We start from the raw sequence: 22,621 nt of genomic DNA on the forward strand, positions 1-22,621 counted from the left end.
TATTTCTGTGGAAATATTCTTTACTCATTTATATTTCCTTTTTATGTATACCAATCCTTATTTAAGAAGTTAATGCAATTACAGAGCATATAACGAATCAATGACAAAAGTCTATATTCCAAACTTCATGGTGTTGACCATCTTACAATTTATTCATTTAATTCAGTTGACATGTACAATATTTGACAGTATCCGTTTCGTAGCACAAAATTATTTACTTAATATAGCGATCAATGAATGTATTTTTCTCTAAACTCATCAGAATAAATAGCAACTATCAATCCACCAAAAGGAAATAATAAATGTGTTATATATATATATATATATATATATATATATATACATATATATATATATATATATATATATATTGCGAAGCTCGCAATTTGTTTACAAACAAAACGTTTGAGCCCTCTACGAGTAGCGGACGGATGTTTATTTAAATACGCATTCCGACGGTTTAATTTCGGCCACCGATTCCGTAGTCAGGGGGTAGAACTGCCGACTGTCATCACGACGGTTCTAGGTTCGATCCTCGGCTTGGGAGAGGTGTTAGTCTAGCGGCACTGATGAGTTGTGAAACAACGAAACAGGTCTGTATGTCGATGACTAAAATATATTTTATATATATATATATATATATATATATATATATATATATATAAGTAACACAATAAATTGATGCGAAATAGTAGGCGTGTTTCCTAGCTAGGAATGCTTCAATGTCTCTAGTAGTGAACAACATTAATGCGACCTTGATTTCTTTTGACTATTGACATAAAGTGCGAAAACTTGTTTGACTTCAGCATGCAAGCATCGAATGTCATTATCAGTGTGTACGAACTGCGTGTTCATTCAGCCACTAAACGACGAATTGGAGCAAAACAAAAGGAACGGATAAGAAGTCAATGTACTAGCTATTTAACACTGCAAAAGACCTGGCAAAGGCATTACACATTTCTACGTGAATGTTCCTATTTACAATGCCTCCCCACTAGACAGAGTTAGGCACCAGGGTCGTTTTTAATGTTGAGAAAAGGAACAAAAGATAAAAATTGTCTCAGTCGTGAAGAATTTCTCCTCCACTAACAGAGAACAAGAAACATCTAAAGAACAGATGGTATTTATTTGCTCCCCCACCGAGCAAATTAGGCACAAGGCCGATTTTTAATGTGAGGAGTGAAGGGAGGGGGAAGGGGAAAAGGGGACCAGCTCCCGAGAGGTGGGAAATGGGAGCTGGTTAAAGGTCATGTGGGGTTGCCCCCACATATGGTCTTTGCTTGCAGTATCTGCCGGAACAGATGGTATTTATTTGCTCCCCCACCGAGCAAATTAGGCACAAGGCCGATTTTTAATGTGAGGAGTGAAGGGAGGGGGAAGGGGAAAAGGGGACCAGCTCCCGAGAGGCGGGAAATGGGAGCTGGTTAAAGGTCAGACATGTGGGGCCGCCCCCACATCTGGTCCCTGCCAGTCACAGCCAGTCATAGCTTGCAGCATCTGCCGGAACAGATACTACACCTTGATCTTGGCCCTAAGGCCAAACAACTGTTTCTACGTGAATGTTTGTATGTATGTATGTATGTATGTATGTATGTATGTTTGTATGTGTGCTTGTATGTGTATGTGTGTGTTTGTATAATTTTAGATTTCTAGATGTAAATCTACTGAAGCTTCCGTGTTTATCAAAAAGTGCTGGATGAATGACCAGATCGTGTTTATAATATGCTTATTTAAACAACCATTATTGACTACATATGTGCATACATGTTTCTGCAGTGGCTTTGTTCAGAGATCCTACGTCATCAGATTAAATTTTCCTGTATGAGATAAAACAAAAATAATCTTCCGTTTGTTCTTGAGAAGGATAATTTGTCCGTATGGCGAGGTCTCTCTGAAAATCATGTATGCATATATGTAGCCAATAATATTTGTATACATCTAGCTTTCATCGCAGGCTACAAGAGCATCAAGAACTGCGAGATCTAAATTGATCAGCTCGACTACCATCCTGCGGCCATGCCAACGTTTTCTTTCTGAGTTTCTCTGAACATCCTTGGGACAAACCGCGCCAATTTTCCGACTCTTCAGGTCCTCGCGAATAATTGCGCGTACAGTTCCCACACTGACATCAAACTGCGCATTTATTGTCTCCATAGACAACGACAATCCTTATCCATGACATTCTTTATTTGGCCAATCAGCTCTGGTGTTCTGACTTCCTTACCTCTCCCACACCTCTTACAATCTCTCACAGTATCCTTGAATATTTTTTGCCAAGTAAAACATGCTCGATATATGCAAGATGGTCTAAAAGCAACCTGAAGCATTCCATAAAGTTTTTTTGGCATTTTTCCAAGTTTAAAACAGAATTTTATTGCATATCATTCTTTTAAAGTGTCCTCGTGTCCAGATTGCATTTTAAAGTTCACCATCTGTGACAATCAAGCTTTAGTAGGGTGCATTCAAATTCCTGCTCTAGCTGACATTTGAACCTGGAATTATAAAAATTGGTCAGTAATCCTATAAATTGTATAGCAATAACATACTGGAAGTTATTTGAAATGCCTGTTCAAAAATCTGGAAACTTATTGAAAGAATATTGTATATAATACAATATATATATATATATATATATATATATATATATATATATATATATATATATATATATACACACACAGCTGAACCAACGTCGCAGTCCACAAGAGCTAAGGATGCCAACAAACCGGAAGTCCAAGATTCGAGTTTTGCCCTCATTTTGGCTCATCAGTTAGACACATCCGGGCTCGGGATTTGATGCCTGAGGCTCTTGCATGCTAGGCGAGCACTCTACCAACTGAGCAAACACGCCGCACACACAAGAATGTCTATTAACTTACACATATCAAGCAACCCGCGCACAGATCCGACAGTTGAACTAACATACCTCATATCGAACCTTCAAGTCTTGGATTTCTGGTTTGTTGGCTTTCTTAGCTCTTGTGGGCTGCAACGTTGGTTCGGCTGTGGAAATAATTATATATTCTCTCACACTTTCTCAACATTATATATATATATATATATATATATATATATATATATATATATTCTTTTGTGACTACGTTCAAAAAAAAAAAAATAAAGAACACTTCCTATGCACATCTTTTAACGTACGACTTTCAGCATTTCCCTGCTTTAACTTAGCCGAATTTGACCCAGTTTTCAAATAGGAACATCTTTCAAGACAGTCTAACATGATAGATCTGTAACTGGATGATGATTATGGAGTGCAAAGTTTGATAAATTCTTCTTCTTGATCGAATTAGTCTATCTACATGTATCCATGGAAAAGATCCTAGGTAGAATTCGCATAGGTTCCTATCTTCCCATAGGCTCCTTTAGATACTTAATCTCTGTTTGTAATTCCCGTCTCTGGAGTGTTTTTATCAGATATATCGCTGCCTGATAACCGTTGTTCCACACACGGCAACGAATTTAAACACCAACCACTTGGCCCTCGTCAGACGAGAGAAGGTTGAGAACTTACGGACGGGTATGGTGGAATGGTACTCTTGTCCCAGGATCAGAGAACAGTTCATCGAAGTATGAGCAATGTGTACACAATACGCATTTAACACGGCATTTTTTGTGCTGGCCATCGAAGGATTCATTGACATAGCCAAGGAGGAGCAGTACGCCAAAATTCAAAATAAAATATGAACTTCCTCAACGTCAGCCCTCTTGTGATTTGATCAGCTGGATTTAGTGTAGTAGCCATGTACTAAAAAACAGGCCTTAGATCATGTCGGAATTCCAACTAAGGACTCATTTGCAGAATATCCTTAAGCCTGTTTTTAGCAAAACTATTTTTGCTGGCAATAAATTGGGATAACTGCCATGACAGCGCTACCTGAGCATCAGTGGCCACATATACATTGATTGAGACAAACTACTTGTAATTATTCAGGATAGTCAGCAGGCATTTTTAGGTAAGATAAACTGGTATTAACTCTAAGACTGAGCTGCTTCCTACATTGATGCAACCTTTACATTAGCGAACAGCAAACTAGATTTTCAGTCTTTTACAACGCAAGCCGCGAATTCATATGCTTCCTTAAATTTACATGTCCCTGGGTTGTCCCGCAACAAGAAACTGTCCATTAAAATGTGGATCTTTTTTACATGACAAGTCCTTAACAAGTTCCTTCCTGTTACTCAAAAACTCAGGAGGAAGAGGGTCGTCTCAACCAAAATTATTATACCACATAGAATAAGAACACGGTTGCGTACAGTAAATGGGAAGCAAAGTGATAATGGATCCAAAATCTTTGCATCTTCAAGAAAGGATTCTTCTCTTTGTTGAAGCACCAGGATTACACTGGACAGAGGTCACATGCATTTTCTCTGAAAGGGGATTTCACGGATACCCACACCTCCCAAATCCATTGTCATGCACACTCAGCATACGATCCCTTTTCAGTCTATCTTGGAGGGCGTCAACATTTGTGTTGCAGGAACAGATAATAAATCATCCCTTCCGCAACCGTTCTTTTGTCAGAGAGTGCAGCTGAACAAGTTTATGTGGATCTGCTTCAGATATAACAAGGTTGTCTCCATAGAATCGGTTTTCCATCATTTTGCAACAATCATCCAGTGGGTACTCTGCTGCATGAAATTTAAGAATGCATCTAAGTATGAATGGGTTGGCTGTGAACCCCAAAAATAATAGTTGAGTATCGAAAGAAGCGAAGTCGGTCCCAATCTTTAAGGAAGAAACACAACCTGTGTTTGTCAGTCTCTAGTCGGGAACGAATCATCAGAAATGCTTTCCGAATATCCGCTAGCAGAATACAGTTGTTAGCTCTGAAGCTTATAAACAAATTAAAATGTACCCTGTGAAGTTTGTGCCAGAATAAGTGGCCTCTTTTAGGGACCTTCCGTTACAGGTTTTCAGGCTGCAGTTGAACAGTACAGATCTTGGTAGTAGCCGTAAGGTCAGATTTAAAGACAGGTTTCTGCGGTATCTATACATATCTATCAAATCCGTGGAGGGACAAGAAAATCACTTCAATTATACCATCCTCCTCCTGTTGTCGGAACACTTACAAATTAGTCTTGGTACACATTTTTTATTAAGTCTTTAGTCACTGGGTCCAAGATATGTAAATACACAATATTATTGGGTGGCAAACTAGTAAACATTCCAGGGGAGTTCCACATAGTATATGCCATCTCTGAACTCTATGGCATTTTGAAAGCGTCTCATCTCTACTTAATCATATTTATAGTATTTTCATCATATATCCCCAGAGATTCTATATTAAACATTAATCCAGCCTCATGTTCACTTCACTATTGGAGAAGAACTCTACCAAAGGGTCAATATTTGTGGGTCAATTTTCGTAAATAAAACACAAGCGGAAAATCCACTTGTGGAGTCTGCTTTATTACAGAGTGAAGTGAGAGGTGAGCCACCTCAAGCGGGGTTTGATCCTCAGGGAAAAAATGATTTCACTGCTCAAAAGGAAACGATCTCCGCTGGAATGTAAAAAAAAACAACCCTTAAGATGAAAGTGACTCGATTAGTGAAGGAGGCCCAATCCAATGATACCTTTGATTAGTATAAAGTTCGAGCCAGTTTAAATTTTCCAGCAAAGAACATTCAGCTTCCTAGAAAGGCACTCAGCAAGGGTTGTAAGTGCGGTATACGGACAGATAAGTTCATTCTATCAGCTACCAAAAACAGGAGACTTCACTGGGTTTCACAGCCCAACATATTTTCCAGAATCACTTCCCACAAGATCTGGTCACATTCGCCGAGAAAAGTGGATAATCTAATCTTGCAATTCACACCAATTGTTTCTATCGAGCCCAGGTCATGTAACACATCATCACACAAATATAACCGCCCACTGCCCATGCCTAAGCGACGATTAACAGCCACAGACTTCCTTCCCTTGGAGGAAGTCACAAACAGAATAAGGGAGAGGTAAGCTATGAGAATATCCAGGCGAAGTCCGGGCACTGGTGTCTATGTTAAAGGAAGAAGTCGTCTATGATCTCCGTGTGGCTCCCCGAGAAAAACTTTGTGCAATGTAAATGTGGAACTGGTAGACGCGTTTCCCTCGACCTGCAGTGTTTCATTGCTTTTCCCGTGAGATCCATTATGGCAGTTAATGCAGGTATTCGATATCCCTTAAGCCTAATCATTTCCCTTTTAGCTCCTTTGGAAATTTCTGAAAAAAAATCTTCGCCACCCGGATCATCCATAGAAAAGTCAGAGGAATAAGTGTTTCCTAGCTCTTCCAAGAGAGATGCCGTCCGTGAAATAAACTCCCCAAGATCTGTGAGAGAGATTTATTTTTGATGTGTGTAATCCAGTATGCTTTGAAAAAATAGTTTATCAATGATATCATCGATATCCATATATTCCTCTTCGGTAAGGAAAGAGCACATTGGTAATTCTTGTTTGTGCAGCTTGTGTGGTTATTTAGCCGCAACGCTCTGTCTGTAAGGAAGCATTTCAAGAAATGTAAGTGCTCAGCGTCATTCGCCATACCAACTACACAGTTTTCAAATCTAGACAAAAAAGTCCGGAAACTCATTTTATCTGAGGCCGTTCCAAAGCCACCAAATATGGATCCAAGGATCTGAATCTGTGGAGGTTTAACTACAAAGGAAAGTGAACTTCATCCCAGAGGCGAAGAAGCAGAAGTTGCATTCACGAAAGAAGTGGCAGTTGTTGTAGCCAAGGAATCATCCAGTTCACTCAGCTTTATGTGATATTCCAAGGTCCAACTAACTTCAGTTTCAAGTACAACCGTCTCTGGAATCTGAGCTAATTCTAGCTTGGTGGTGAAATCTTCTATTGCATGCATATCCTTCAAGATATCCGTCCGGAAGGTGGAGTAAACATTAGGAATCACTCTATCCCAGTTACACAGTCTCAGGTGTTCTTCAATATTGATCTTTAACACTGTCATCCGTCGACAATCTATACCCTAGAAATCTCCATGTTTAGGAACTAAATCACCAATTATGTAATAGACAGGTCAGCAAAAACGAGAAGAATCTTGATTTTTTTGCAATATATAAAAAAGGGGTTAATGGTCAATATTCAAAAGTAAGTCCAAGTTGTAAAAAAGAAATGCTTTTTAAGTGACCCGACCAACAAGGTCTAGTAAAACTAAAAATCCAATTTCATATTTGACAAAGGTGTGGTCTCCTTGATAATAAAATTAGAAACAACAACAACAACAACAACAACAACAACAACAACAGAATGACAAAACCTGAATAAATAGGTTGTAATCACCTCCTACTATCCTCATGCCCCTGTTTCTGACAACTCACACCAGTGGCTCATCTTCACGCACATTGGGCATAATCTCCTGCAAAGCTGAAGTCACAAGACGTAAATATCATTCTTAATATATTTTCACATATTAAAACAAAACGAATAACTTACTAATTTCTAAGATCTAAATTAAAAAAAAAAAATAGAAAACATTATTGATTGTGTTTTCTTTTTTTACAAAAACCAAAAACAAAACTGATTCCTTACATAAAATCAATTAATAGCTTTTAAAAATTTCATTTTTCAACAACAACAAAATGCACAATCGCTTACGAAGTTTTCGACTGCTTTCTATTTACTAAAAAAACTTTGCAGGAAGATAGGACTTTATTTGCATGATTGTTGGTCACTTTCTCCCATCCCCTTGCAACGTAAAATAATTTCACACATTTTTATATCTCTGATAACTGATGACCGCTGGCCACCCATAAATCTCTTTTTTCCTCCACGTTGGCCGCTGTATACGATAAACCTAATCAGTCAAAATCTCAGTTCTATTCGTTATGTACTCACGTATTTATTCGCTATATTTCTCTGAAAAAAAAAAGAGGCAAATAATTTAGGTTACGTATATTTCTAAACGTTTTTTTAAACATTAGGGGCTTGGACTAGACATTCGATATGTCAACATAGCTAGCATAGACTAAGTATATCTCTCTTTTATTTAGTAAAATCATTATAATAACATCACAAAAATTGCTTATTTCTAATTTCAATATACTGAATATTTAATATACTGAATATTTAAAATGATGACATTATATACAGTGATGATCATATTTATTGGCACAGTAAAATAAAAGTTAAATTTTGTCTAATAAATTCTAAAAAAGGGATTAAATTAAAGAAAATAACAAAGTATATTATGTATTTTTAACTGGCCTTTCCGATGCAGCAATCGGATTTTAGAAAAAATAAATAACAAAGGAACAACAAACATAATTGCAAAAAACCCTTGTTCAAAATTATTGGCACGGCTTTGTTTTTCTTTTAGTATCAGTATAATATCAATCAATTTCCGGTTTACGTGCTTTCTGAACTTTTTTATAGCCATATTATGCTTGTTTAACGCTAATTCAGTGAATAATTTTTTTCAGATAATTTTTAGATAGCGATTTATTTAAACTATTATAAGTGACTAAATTATAATTTTCAATCGCCATGGTTAAAACTAAGGAACACAGCGAAGACGTCAGGAAGCTTGATGTAGCATGCCATACCAATGGGGAGGGCTATGATAAGATTTCAAAGAAGCTAAACCTTCACAAATCCACTGTTAGAGCCATAATAAACAAGTTCAAATCGCAAGGCCACGTTATGAGTTTAGAGGGTAGAGGGAGAAAAAGGATTCTTTCCCCAAGAGATGAACGGAAAATTGTTCGACAAGTAAAACAAAACCCAAGGATCTCTGTTGGGGAGATTGTTGATGAACAGAGCACCTCTGGAGTGAATGTATCTCGACATACAGTTGGTAGAGTTTTGAAGAGAGCTGGTTTAAAAGCATGTCGTCCGAGAAAGACTCCCTTATTGAAGCCTATGCACCTGAAAGCAAGGCTAGCCTTTGCAAAACGTCATATTGATAAAGATGTTGCATTCTGGAAACGTGTTCTATGGACTGACGAAACGAAAATAGAGTTATTTGGCCATAATAAAGTGTCTTATATTTACAGAAAATCTGGCGAAGCTTTCCTGCCTAAGAACACCATACCCACAGTGAAGCACGGTGGAGGCAGTTTGATGTTTTGGGGATCCTTTGCTGCCTCTGGACCAGGACGACTTGTTAAGGTCACAGGTAGCATAAAAAAGGAAGATTATGTTAAAATATTGGATAAAAACCTGAAAGACTCTGCTAAAGAGCTCTCACTTGGTCGTCGTTGGTGGTTCATGCAAGATAATGACCCAAAGCATTCGGCTAAACTGACTAAGAAATGGCTTGAGGACAATCATATTAATGTTTTGGAGTGGCCATCACAAAGCCCAGACCTTAATCCAATTGAAAATTTATGGAGAACATTAAAATTGAGGGTAATGCAAAGGAAGCCTAAGAATCTTATTCAATTGGAGGATTATTGTCAGGAAGAGTGGGCTAAAATTACTACTGAAAAGTGCAACAACTTGGTTGTAAACTATGAAAAGCGACTGAGGAAGGTAATCAAGGCCAAAGGCTATACAATTGATTATTAAATAAATCGTGCCAATAATTTTGAACAAGGGTTTTTTGCAATTATGTTTGTTGTTCCTTTGTTATTTATTTTTTCTAAAATCCGATTGCTGCATCGGAAAGGCCAGTTAAAAATACATAATATACTTTGTTATTTTCTTTAATTTAATCCCTTTTTTAGAATTTATTAGACAAAATTTAACTTTTATTTTACCGTGCCAATAAATATGATCATCACTGTATATATATATATATATATATATATATATATATATATATATATATATATATATATATAGTTATCCACATGCAGACTGTTTCACTATGTCACAGCTGATCTGTGCGGCTAGACTAGCGCCCGTTCCTAGACCTACCATCATCCAGTTGATAATCGGCAGGTATATCCTCCGGCCACCGATAGTAGTGTTTGAAAACGATCTCATCAAATGCCCATCTATATAAACACTTGCTCGCCATTTTTACAGTGCTCAATTTGCTTGTTTATTTAGAAATAAACAGAGAACTTCGCATAACACCAATTAAGTAGCGGATGAAATCATTTTACGACAGTGCTGTATCCAAGGATAGGGGGATAAAAATATATAGTCATCCACATACTGACTGTTTCGCTGCATCACGACTCATCAGTGCGGCTAGATAAGTACTTATGTCTAGTCATGGATTGAACCTACTACCATCTAATTGATTAATAGTTTTAACTTCCGGTCCATGAGATCGATGCTTGTAAACGACCTCATTAAATGTCCATTTATAGAGACACTTGCCAACCTATTTTGCAGTTCTCGACCTGCTTGTTTATTTACGAATATATATATATATATATATATATATAATGTGTGTGTGTATGTATATATATATATATATATATATATATATATATATATATATATACTCAATTGATATACACCACTTATATTCCCACTTACTTTGTATAAACGAGACAGAATATACTGCTCGACTACGGAAAAGTGATAATCTTTTATTTTAATGAACTGAAAATTTAGAACTATCGACGCAGGTGACAAGAGATACGTAGCCTGATTTTCTTATATATTGCTACCGAGACGTGAGGGACGGCTGCGAGTAAAGAACATATCTACGGGAGCATACTAAATGGAAAGTTGTATTGCGAAATGTTTGTTCACATTACATTTAAATTACCGCATGATGGTACAGACAGGTAAACAAAGAATAATAATAGAATTGCGAAGGCTATCAATTCGAGAACAAGCTAATAGAATAGCAAGCCTTCTGGCATTTGTGAATCTCTACGTCGAAGGGGTATGATTTAGCTGATTCTCGCGTTTGAAAAAATGTTGTCCGAGCATATTCCATTTAAGAGAGAGTCTTGTGGGTTGTGCACCAGCCCAAATGTGGCATTACTCCATGTATGGGTGCTTGGTGGCTCTATAGAGATATAGAATATATTCACAGGTGTGATGTTTTCTATCATGGTAGAGGAAACCCACATTCCTTATAGCAGTTTTGATATTATCTTCTATATATTTGTTTCAATTCATGTTACCTGTGAATGTTACATCGAACAGTTTGAATGTTGAATTTCGGGTAAGGTGCTCCTCATCATGATAATCCGCGATTAAAAGTTTTCCTAGAATTCGTGAATGGAAGAAGCCTTTCCTTATTAACATAAATTGTTACTATGTATCAATATCTCTATTCAACTTTTTTAAGGATTTAACTATTGCCTTGAAAATGTGCGCGTTCGTTTTACTCACATATCGAGAATAATGCTTGGTTTCATCGGTAAATATACCCATCTCGAACACAATTTAATCAATGAAGTCTTTAAGGAAGATAAAAATCCTGAAATCGACAACTGGGATACACTTGCATTATTGTTATGTTGTTCAGATGTGTGACAATTTTGGACAACCTGAGTCTTTCTTTTAGCTAAGAAAGATCTGATTGTATTAAATTTTCGTCTAGAAAACAAATACCGAATATTTTCATGAGAAGATCTCCACGCCAGTCTTTGTCTAAGTTTTAAATGCTTTCAGTTCACAATGAGAAATTTGAGAGGGGGTGGTTTGTAGAGTTCAAGGTGTTCAAGGCGATCAGCATAGCAAGCAGTTTAATCTCTCCAGTTGCCATGCATACGACTCCATCATGGTTAGATAGCGGGAAAAAATTTACTTCAGCGAGTATCTCTAGTGTAATCTCTGATTGAATCTAATTTGCCTTTTACAAATGTATCGTCATTTTTATTAACGCTGTTCAGCTTGGTGTCGAGATTTGAAGTATTATCAACTATTATCACAAGATAATCAACGTCTCTCCACCACACAAGCATGGGACAGTGTGTCAAATATGGATCCAGAAATGAAGCGTTTTAATCGTCGCGATGTGGTAACCGGATCAAGAAAGTGGAAATATATATGAGTATACCAGCGTATCTTATTTGCTTTAGGAAAAATGTTTTTTTTTACCTTTTTTTATGTGTTGTTGATATCAGTCGAACATGCGTTGTTGATAGTTCGACAAGGGTTGGGCACTTGAGATGGTAACATTATTTCTTTAAGCCAGATGTATTATTCCGTACTTTTTTAGGAGTTTCTCTCCCTCAAAAATTACCTCTTAATCATCCGAAATGCCATCATCGAGAGATTCCGACGAAATAGCGTCAACATTTTTGTGATTTTGAAGTGCACACTTTTTTTGTGTGATGAACCTTTTAATCTGACTTCATGTAACACCATCATTTTAATTTACTGAACGACAGCTCTATGTATAATTATAGGTAAGTTAATGTACATATATTTTTCATTACAATTATGAATGGCGCATTAGCATATTAGGGTAATCTAGTCTGCCCAAAAGAGCATGGACCTGTAATTTTAATGCACTGGAATAGGGTCGCAACGATTATTTGGGCTACGGATGTTTATTTTGTCAAATTATAAACGTGTCAATAGAGAAGTTCATTTTACCATAAAGTCGTTTTGATTTGATATTAATACATTTGAGATTGAGAACAGTGCCCTCATGTATAGGCGCACATCATAAAAGCAAGATATTCTCAATAAGTTCTTATTTATACTTTTAAAACACTGGCGATTTCGAACGAGGACAACATGTAGATAGGTTTTCCTTAAATAAACTGATGGAGTGTTCTCACTGTTCTAAGAAAAATATTGCTTTTTCATTTTACTGCACCAGTAATGTTACACAGTAACGATATGTTGAAGCGCACGTTACATAATGTAATTACTTTACATAGTGTGACTAATACAATGACCCATGGCTCCACAGATAAATCTGTTGAGTTCTAAACGACATTATGAAGGTTAAATCCTCACTAATAACGGTTACAATTTTAAATTAAAAAAAGTTTAAAATACTAAATATTGAATCCCATATATATATATATATATATATATATATATATATATATATATATATATATATATATATATATATATAATATACAATACAAAAGTACATTCAACAATAAAAAACACCGTATAAAAACAACACTAGCGAATAAATACTGGGAACTCAAAGAAAGCGGACATTCGCCGGTAGTCGAATGGAAAATAATAAGACAAGCTACCACGTGTAGGCATTTAGACGACCCATGTAAATTATGCCTTCATGAAAAATTTGCTATCCTGTACTTTAAAGAACCCCAAAATCTATTTAACTGTAGAAGAGAAATAGCAAATAACTGTGTTCACAAAATAAATCTTACTCTAGGATAGCGACACAAAATAGCTTTAAAACTAACAAAAACAATAGAAAATAAATAAATAAATAAATAAATAAATTAATTAAATAAACATGAATATACATAAACGATCACGCATATATGTATGTATATATATATATATATGTGCATATATGTATGTACACATATGTATGTTTATATATAAATAAAAAGGAAAAGGTCTGCCTTAAACCACAAACCTAGTTCTAAAACAGACCTTTGTTCGATAAAATGCATGCCCATTGGCAGGGGGCGCGGTGGATACTAGAAAGCTGATTGGCTAACTAAAATCCTCAACAGAAGAGGACCATATAAAAACGAGAAACAACCACAAAATTCGCGCATAAGCCTGACGAATCCTAGAGTGACTGAAACACCGAGTATTCAGTGTAGCTTAATCGCCATATATATTTTATAAATTACTATATATATGCATATATATATATATATATATATATATATATATATATATATATATATACAAATAAATTCATCTTATTTTATATAGATGGATATTATTGGAAACATACTAAAGATATCCATGCAAACTCAAAGGAAACACAGTCAATGTACACTCAACCTTTTTCTTTTAAATTTTCCCATGATATTCCTACATTTAAATTCAATAAACTGTTAATTTGAAAGAGGAAATCATGTATTTCAGTGCCTTTTATAGAAGTTGCGTCTATTCCTTTTCTAATAAAAGACCCAATGGTGTATCCGATTACGTCCACTAAAACTTTTTCATCCTATATCACATAACACTGAAGATTGGAACACAAAGCGTATGTATACGCGCGGTTCACATAGACAACTATTGTTGTTCTTGTTATAGCCAATGTTTACTTTTAATTACCGTTCGTATCCAAAACCTGTGACATAAGACATGTATTTCCACGTTTTCTCTTAGAAATTAGTAAATAAAATATCATATTACTCAACCAAAAACGTTGGTGACTTTAATTTTAACGTACTGGAGAGTTACAGTAAGTATACTAAGTATCAGCGCGGTTGATACTTATATCTCCGTATATCCGGTGTTGTATCATTTAGGGATGAGTAGAACATCCAAAAAGAAAAAAAGGATACAATTAAATTATCTGCACGGTCACTTAGAACAAGGAGTGCAATATATCAACGGGGATAACATAAGCTTCTTGCATTGAAACCGCTATCTTTAGACAATGCTCATCTGAAACCATAGAGATTCAACGTCTCTATCAACTGCGCCACGGGCCCCAGCATTGTCTGGAGATAGCGGTTTCAATTCTACCCAAAGCCGGCCAGAGGCTTACTTGGCCAAAACGTGGCGAGATGACAACAACTATGGATGGCAGTTCCTATCAGTCGCGGTTATCACCTGACGAAGGCCAGAGGAATAGTTGGCCGAAACGTTGTGAAAGCAACAACCAATAAAAATGAGAATAATAGTCCGCAATAAATAAATTAATATAAAATAATACTCATCTCAATAATGAATTCCAATTAAAATAATATATGGCTAAATTTGTTGTCTTTTAATTTCTATGGAATCTGAAAGAAGAAATTGCAATCAAAATAGTAATTTAAAAAAAGAACCTAAAAACTGTTGCATTCTAATCTAATGAATGCACTACATTTGCGATCAGTGACAAAGAATACGAAGTTGTGCTTTGCACAGCTTCATGTATATTTTACAATGTACGAAACCGACATTAAACAGCTCTAGTGTTTACGAGCGTATTGCTTCCAAGTTTGGGAGTTTTGATTCACGATTTGAGAATTGACTTATGAACAAATGGAACATTTTTGAATTCTTACGACTGGAACATTTGCAAAAAGAGAGTCAGTCAACTAAAAGCCGCTTTCATACTTTGATCGATGACAATTGTTTGGGTAGGCAGGCGCCTTTTTGCGTCGATTAAGGAAATTGCGTGATTTCAGGGGCCAGCTGGCTCCGCTTAGAACACCTGTCTTTCTCTCATTCCTAAGAACGTGCAATATCTTAGACGTGAGTTCATTAAACTAGATTGCCATCTCTGTCGATGAAATCATAAAGGTTTCCACGTGAAACATTTCGAAACAAGCACGTGGAAACAACCACGTGGACGACTATTATCAATATACACCACTTGCTGCATACTGTTGATTTGGGCCCATATACACAAGCGAAATGATATACGCTACGTATAATCAACCCTTGTTTTTATAACCAGGCCATTAAGTACTAACAGCGATGACACAGCTACGTATATATAGCTTCTGTTCAGAAAATATCAGTTCTTTTGGCGGATAAGCCCGAGTTAGTTCTGAAAATGGCCGAAACTAGTTAACCATAACCTAACTCTTAATATATTTAGTATCATTTGCTATTTTACATTTTTCGCGACTTTCAAATCGTAAAATGCTTCAGCCATTTTCGGGACTTTCAAAGTACCGAAGTCCTCTGAGTACCTATTCATTAAAAGTACATTAATATTTTATTGGTAGCATGAGATGATTGTAAACAAAACTCTTCGTACGATTTTATGCCTGAGAGATTTAAAGCAAATGTATCAGCGAGGACTACATGGAGATGCATAGATTCCATTTCTCAAGAACTCTTCATTTGCGTATATTGTTGTTCGCTATTGTAAAAAGAATTCATCTTTTATTTGAATAGATGCAAGAGTTGAACAAAGAACTATATGTATGACCTGGGTTGACTACGTTTCTCCATTTCATAAACAGATCCTTAGTGTGTCTTACTCGCTATGTCAAAACTTATCTTTAATTTTTATGTACTGTAGATTTGGAGCAAGGAACCAAATATATCAGCTGGGATGCCATAGGGTACGTATATTCAAATTTTTCTCTCATGAAAACCCCAAGTTCATCTTACGATAACAAAACAGTGCTTATCGTTAACTTTACTGCACTGCATATTTGTATAATGTATTGAAAGGGCTGACACAGATTGGGTTTATTTCGCTTTTCTTTTTCATTTAGTTCAGTCGAACATCGATATGTGAGTGTTTACCTCTCTTTTATACTCGAACAGCAAATCATATGGTGGCTTTACATATTCTGCTTTTCTATAATAAACGATAAATCAGACAATCTGAAACGATATGCCAAGAGCATGCAATTTTATGCACTGTATATTTATAGTAACAAACACTCTCTATCAGTATTTATGAAGAGATATACGTCTATTTTCTCTCATATACGTGCCACTTAATCGTTACTTGCTATCTCGATCTAACGTTGCACGAGACTATCTACACTGTTAATTTTTCGCATTAAGAGAATTCCAAAGATAAACTGTTCAAGTAAAGACACGATATTCCGGCATATATTCGGTGGCTGATATTCGAAAAGTTGGATATATTCACGTTGGATGTGAGCACGTTAAGTTCGTCTGAACAGATTTCGTGGAAGTACTAGTAAAACAAACACAGGAATGCAGCATTGCGGCGATAAGTCAGGAGTTAGAAATATAAAGACAATGTAGGGTCTATTAGGTCGGACATTTCTTGTACCCTGGTTTACAGCTAAAATACTGTAACAATATTTCATGCACCAGCGAATAATAATTTTATAAAGCATATCGCATGTGTGAAACGTTTTTAGTCCTATAGACAAAATCTACATAATTTGCAGCAGATTGAGCAGCATTTTTATGTAATTATTCCATTTGGCATTTCTTGAAAATGTCAGACCCAAGAGTTATAAATCAGCTTATTATTTTCATATACACGTGTTGAAATTTACCTTTAATGAACTGCAGAGTTGCGAGATTACGTTGAGCACGTTATTATGTAATTACTCATCTCAACTTTATGTACCCAATCGAAAATGTATTTTTGCGTTGTGAACTCGGCAAAGGAAATCTATCTATTGGCGCCGATACCGGAGACTGTTTTTAGTTATCATTATATTTACTTATATTATATATTATTATACACACATCACGAGAATATATTACTCAATATGTTGTAGAATTTACTATTAATTCTCTTTTAATTTATTTTATAAGTGTGATGAGACGTTCTCACTTAACATGCTTCTCTCTTTCTCGACAAAATGGTCATTACCGACCAACCGTGGCACTGTTCACGAATCGTCGCCATTGACTCCGTTCTGCGCCTTTCTGAGCAACTCATCCATGCCCTTCACGTTGTCTTACATTCTTGTTTATAGTCTTTCATGTCCTCTTTTGCCAAGTGTTGTAGCAAAGAGCAGTTCCTTTGTTACACCGTTTGTTCTGGCTACATGTCCGAAAATTTTCTCTTATTGATGTTAACCAGCAGTCTTTAGCATGGTTAACTCTGCTCCAGAGTCCATTCGTTTGTATGTTTGTTCAACCAGCTTACAAGAAGACATCTACGGTAGCACCGCAATTCAAAAGCAGAAATTGTCGACTTTCTTCAAGACCCAACACTTTGCTACGTATGTTGCCATCGAGAATATGAAAGCTTGCACTAGTCGTTTCTTTGTGCGGTAATTAAATGGATCTGTCTTTCCATTGTTTCGTGCAATCATTAATGTCATTACTTCTTTAGTGTCATCTAATTTGTGAAAATTGCACCCAGGTAGTTGAAATATTCTACATTTTCAATATTTTAATTTCCCACAATTAGGTTTTCATCATTTCATTGCCTTTGTTTTACTGATATTAAGAAAGAGTCCTTCTGCTTCGATGCTAACTTTTACCGTGTTGGTTAAGTCTTGTAGTTCCTGTATACATGATGCAATCAGAACTACATCGTTATCGTATCTCAGGTTGTTGATTGTTCTTCCACCAATTTGGATTCTGGTTGGGTGATGTTCCAGTGCTTCTCGCATTACTTGGGCTCTATTTTTCGAAACTGCAGTAGAAAAAATAACTTAATCCTTTTTTTACTTGTTTAAAAGTAATTAATGTTTTGTTCTACTGTATATTAGGAAAAATGAAACCATGTTCGTGAGTTGGCATAAGAGCCCAACTCAACAACATCAACCTTACAACGAAGTATTCGAATGAGCAAGTTAGTCTTCCAAAACGCCAACAACGAATCATTCAGAGTCAGTACGATAGAACCAGATGATTAAAGGTTTGAAAGACCAGAAAGCAACTCTGAAAATGGCACTAAACTCTACACGATTATGAAGGACTATTTTTTAAGAAATCCTAAATCATTTTAGGATAGTGACATTTGTGAATTACTGAGGATTTTTACTCGGTAATGGCTTAGGAAATGAGAACATACTACTTCAGTTTATTAAATTGAGAGTTTGGCTAGGAATTTCGTGCAGATTCCCATGTTCGAAAGAAAAATTACTGTTCGACAAGATAGATCTGAAGAAAGTCTGAGGTTACAACGACCGAAACGTTGTGAAATAATACTGAAGATGAGGACTGTAGTTCGAAGAATCCAAAGAATACAAATTATTAATGTTAGTCTAAAAAAATAAAAAAAATATATGATTTTCGTGTTCAAAAACAATTGTATATTTTTGATGAGCAAACACCGTGAACCTTTAATTCTTGTTTGTATGCATGGTAAATTTAACCCTATATCTTATCGTATGACGGGGTTTACATATTTACAAATACTTTCTTTTAGAAACTGGTCTTACATGCGTCTTATTCAATAAACTAAAAAAAAGTTACCTTTAATTTTTATGCAGAGAAAAGTCGGAAAACGGACCAAGATTACTTATATTCTTCTTTTATCTTACATAGGGCTCCCTAGAATATGTGACCTGATACGTCAAATAATGTTTAGCTATAACTATTATACACGAAAACCCTATGAGTCATCGGTGACGACGAAGGTTACATAATATATATTTTCTCTTAAAAATATATCACAAATGTCTTTCTCGATAAGACCAAATTACATTTTAGGTTCATGTAAAAGCGATTCAGATGTGAAAACCCTATATATCAGTATATATATATATATATATTCTATATACATATAAAGTTGAATTTATGCTCACTCTAACATGGATTTTAAAAGCCTACTTTTTCTATTTAAAAATATTAAAACGAACTTCTTAATATGCTCAGTGATGAATATGCGAGCGATTTTATGTAGGTTAACTAATTTGAATATTCATTTGAAAAACGACCGTTTATTAATTAATTCATTTTTTCTTATTACTTATTAGATGATTGGTATAATATAACTACTATATAGATTCTATTTATCCGTAGTTCCTATTCGTGTATAATTTCGAAGAATTTAGGATAAACACGTTCTAGTGATCTTTTCCCTAAAAACCTCTTCTCTGAGTATTTTGTCTCCGGACCAGAAACTTGATATATAAGATATTTGAACATTACGAACACTTTCGAGTTGGTTTTTAGGCTGTGGAAATAGCTGCTAAGGGGTCAAAGTTAAAAAAATAACCTTGGCAAGAGTAAAATGACTAACTCCTAAGCATGCGTATATATGCATTTTTAGTTTGTAAACGCTTAATTTATGCACTAGAACCCCGAGATACGACGTTAAAAGTTAGTAACAAAATAAAGTACAGTTTTTTTAATACACGTATATATTTAAATAACTAACACCGTAAGGCGGAGCAAATACCGTAATCAGGGGCCGGAAAATCATAGCATTCCACATCGTAACCTGAAACAAAAACGTAGTCTAGAGCCATCGTATCCCGGGGTTCTACTGTTGTCATTTTATTCACCGGAAGATAGTTCAGACAGTACGGACGAACGCTGGAGCGCTAAATTACGACTAAAGCTGGAACGCTGAATATATATATATATACAGGGTGAAGAGAAAGTCCTTGGACCAATTCAAAAGTGGTTTATTAAGAGAAAATTACAAAAATATAAATTAAACATGAATGAAAATTATAAGTTAGGAAACCAAGAATAAATTCAAATTATTTATTTTCAATGTGATGTCCCTTCCTTTCGATTAGACGTTCAATTCTCTGTCTGAAGTTACCAACCGAGGCACGCAGCGTTTCCTGAGGTATTTTAGCCCATTCACTCAGAAGATATGTCTTCAAAGCATCAACACTTGGATAAGCAACAGAACAGACCTTTGCCTCCAACAAAGACCACACCGAAAAATCCATGGGATTCAAATCAGGCGATGCAGGAGGCCACATCTCCTTACTCCAGAATCTTGGAAAATGACGTTGGCACCAATCCTGAGTTTTTCTGGAGGTGTGGGATGGTGCTCCATCTTGTTGGAAGGTGAAAGTGTTTCTTCATCTCTTCAAATGCTGGAACCAAAATATCGTTAATGTAGCGATCTGTGTTGATCTTAACCTCCTGCTCCACGAAAATCAGAGGCAACTTCCAAGATTTGGAGACTGCAGCCCACACCATGAGGGAAGACGGCTTTTGTCGGCGGAAAACTATTCTCACGTAGTCATCAATGTCTGCTGAAGATTTTGCGTAAACTCTGTCGTTCTGATTGTTAACAGTCGCTTCAATTGTGAAGAGTTTTTCATCAGAAAAAACGATCTCTCGCTCTGCCGTGCCACCCTTCAGTTCTCCAAGAAGAAGCTTTGCTCTTTCAAGTCTCTTGTGCTTTTGGGCAGGTGTGAGGTACTGTCTCTTTCTCATCTTGTAGGGGCACAACTGGAGATCGTTTTTCACGATGGTTCTCATCGAGGTCACGCTCACATTCATGTCTTTAGCCATTTGTCTTGCAGATCTCTTCTGGTTCCTCCTTACCCTCTCTCGGACAGCTTTAATCACCTTCTTTGTTCGAGCAGTGCGAGGTCTTCCACTCCTTGGACGGTCTTCAGATGTACCAAGTTCCTTAAATCTGTTCACAACATGGTACACGGTGGATTTAGCCACTTTCAAGAGCTTAATAATCTCTGAGTTTGTCCTTCCCGCGCAATGAAGCTGAAGTATGGCCTCTTGTTTGCTCATTTTTCTGAAAGTTTAAACAAAATTATTTTGATATTTTTGTTTAAAATAATTAGATCAATAGGTAGACTAAATACTTACTTTATTCGAAAAGAGAAAAAGTGATTTTAACAATATTTAATTTTAAAACTAAAAATGGTCCAAGGACTTTCTGTTCACCCTGTATATATATATATATATATATATATATATATATATATATATATATATATATATATATAAATATATATATATATATATGTACTCCTATATATATTTTTGTGTATTACTATTTATATTAAAAGTCGTTTTTTTCTATTTATTTAGTTATTTATTTGATTCCTCACTGAGAAAATCAGGCACGAGGCCGTTTTTTAATGTGGAGAGTGAGGGGAGGGAGGCCAGTTTCCCTGAGAGGGAATTGGATAGTGGCAATTGGTATGAAGGGTTTCCCCATACATTGAACAAAACTGATTGCTCAAGAGCAATGGTCTTATATGTGGGGTTGCCTCCACATATAACTTTGATTGCAGCATCTGCCGAAACAGATACTACGATTTGATAACAATAAAAAGATCTTGGCCCGAAGGCCAAGAAGAAAAAACGCGAACCTTTTTTCTGATTATTTAAAAAGAAAATACAACTTTGCTATATATTGGTCCTGGAATTGCATTCATCTTAAAAAACATCTGGCTTATTTGCATATTCTTTTAAACAGCCATTTTAATTAATTCCGTATTAGTTTTTTCGGTTTTCTTATGGGATAATCATCTTTAGTTAACTATTACGTGTAATTATATTCATGCAGATATCCTACATAATTTATAGCTGCGTAATATTTGCGTAAAAAGGTTATAGTAAACACAAACCTCTTTCTATATATATTTATGTATGCGTATATATATATGTGTGTGTGTTTAAAAAATTGTCTATCAAACTCCTTTGTCAGTTTTTTGTCTTCAGACATGAAACTTAATATATAGGGTATTCGAACCCATGAGAAACTTTATATTTGGGTGTTAGCCGGGGAAAATCGGCGCAAAAGTGTGAAAATTAAAAAAAAATGTAATTTGCTAGGTGAAGGTCGAACGACGGCATTACGAATATGCATGCGTAACGTAATAGCTATTTGTTCATGTTTTAATTTTTAGCCTTGCAGCAAACATGTCTACATAGCTCGGACATTAACGGCAAAGGAGCTAAAAGTTTTGGTTTCAATTCTCAGTGGTGGCGCATGAGTCATTTAAAAAGAACTATTTAAATCATTACTATATATTGGATCCAAAATAATATAAAAATAAATGCAAAATTTGCATTAACTGGCGATAACCATACCTAGGTATATTCCATTTTTTCTCAGAAACGAGTTACTAGTGTGTCTTACTAAAGCTAAAATTTGTTTTACATTAATTTCGACGCATTTGAAATTCATGGAGCCGAACTTCTGCATCAAAGCAGATGACGTAAGTTATGTATATTCCGCTTTGACGTTATGAATGGTTCTTTAAGCCATCCTAACCGAGTTCAAAGCGTGCTTACCTTTCA

General features: G+C 35.7%; 1 protein-coding gene across 2 annotated transcripts in view; it reads left to right on the forward strand.

Moving 5' to 3' along the window:
• The window catches only part of LOC145291352 (uncharacterized), a 241,536-nt gene that overhangs the window by 64,480 nt on the left and 154,435 nt on the right, over window positions 1-22,621 (forward strand). Inside the window, exon 2 of one of the 2 annotated variants that reach the window (XM_080137118.1) lies at window positions 16,011-16,053. The exons of the other annotated variant lie outside the window; for it this stretch is intronic. The gene's annotated coding sequence lies outside the window, so the exon portion shown is untranslated. The remainder of the gene's footprint in view (window positions 1-16,010; window positions 16,054-22,621) is intronic. 2 annotated transcript variants of the gene reach the window in all.

Source organism: Euprymna scolopes, chromosome 12, assembly GCF_053919585.1.
Source record: "Euprymna scolopes isolate OS-2025 chromosome 12, ASM5391958v1, whole genome shotgun sequence".
In the NCBI taxonomy this organism is placed as follows: Eukaryota; Metazoa; Mollusca; class Cephalopoda; order Sepiida; family Sepiolidae; genus Euprymna; species Euprymna scolopes.